Genomic DNA, 997 nt, shown 5'->3' on the forward strand with positions numbered 1-997 from the left:
CTAAATCATGTTTGATGCACTCTGGATGTATTTTTCTTTTTGCTCTACTGTTTTACTCAGGATGATATGAACACTGTGGATAGTTTCTAGCAAGTTGCATCATTGAAATACAGGAATAAACACTTTTCCAAAAACAAGCTCTAAATCATGTTTGATGCACTCTGGATGTATTTTTCTTTTTGCTGTACTGTTTTACTCAAAAAGCTTACAGCACCTTGTATTCCCAGGCAGTCTCCCATCCAAGGACTAACCAGGCCCGAACCTGCTTAGCTTCCGAGATCAGACGAGATCAGGCGTACTCAGGCCGGTGTGGTCGTAAGCGAGGAACTATCTCTTGGTGCACTATATAAAGTCAAAGTGGGTGTGATTAACAGCTGTTGCATTTTCACCATGTCGATAAGCATCTTTGTGTCACTCAAAAAGTGCAATAATTTGCATATAATGTAGCCATAATTTGTAGCACAGATTGTTGGATGAAATACAAACTAACCTTGCTTACTTATTTCAAAGCGACGGCACATATTTCAGCCTTGTGGGAAGAAACGGACAAAGAGTTGAAATTCCAATAGACAGTGGCAAAAAGCTTACAGCACCTGGTATTCCCAGGCGGTCTCCCATCCAAGTACTAAACAGGCCCGAACCTGCTTAGCTTCCGAGATCAGACGAGATCAGGCGTACTCAGGCCGGTGTGGTCGTAAGCGAGAAAATATCTCTTGGTGCACTATATAAAGTCAAAGTGGGTGTGATTAACAGCTGTTGCATTTTCACCATGTCGATAAGCATCTTTGTGTCACTCAAAAAGTGGAAGAACTTGCATATAATGTAGCCATAATTTGTAGCACAGATTGTTGGATGAAATACAAACTAACCTTATTTCAAAGCGACGGCACATATTTCATCCTTGTGGGAAGAAACGGACAAAGGGTTGACAAAAAGCTTACAGCACCTGGTATTCCCAGGCGGTCTCCCATCCAAGTACTAACCAGGCCTGAACCTG

At 42.0% G+C, this 997-nt stretch overlaps 1 non-coding gene and 2 pseudogenes across 1 annotated transcript; all 3 read right to left on the reverse strand.

Annotated features, from left to right (window-relative positions):
• Nucleotides 1-202: 202 nt before the first annotated feature.
• Nucleotides 203-321, reverse strand: LOC124027577 (annotated as a pseudogene).
• A 260-nt stretch (nt 322-581) lies between these two features.
• Nucleotides 582-700, reverse strand: LOC124027569. The gene has a single exon (XR_006837437.1). It is a non-coding gene; the product is annotated as a 5S ribosomal RNA (ribosomal RNA).
• Nucleotides 701-934: 234 nt separating this feature from the next.
• The window catches only part of LOC124027560, a 119-nt pseudogene continuing 56 nt past the window's right edge, over nt 935-997 (reverse strand).

This window comes from Oncorhynchus gorbuscha, unplaced genomic scaffold (genome assembly GCF_021184085.1).
Source record: "Oncorhynchus gorbuscha isolate QuinsamMale2020 ecotype Even-year unplaced genomic scaffold, OgorEven_v1.0 Un_scaffold_3353, whole genome shotgun sequence".
Lineage (NCBI taxonomy): Eukaryota > Metazoa > Chordata > Actinopteri > Salmoniformes > Salmonidae > Oncorhynchus > Oncorhynchus gorbuscha.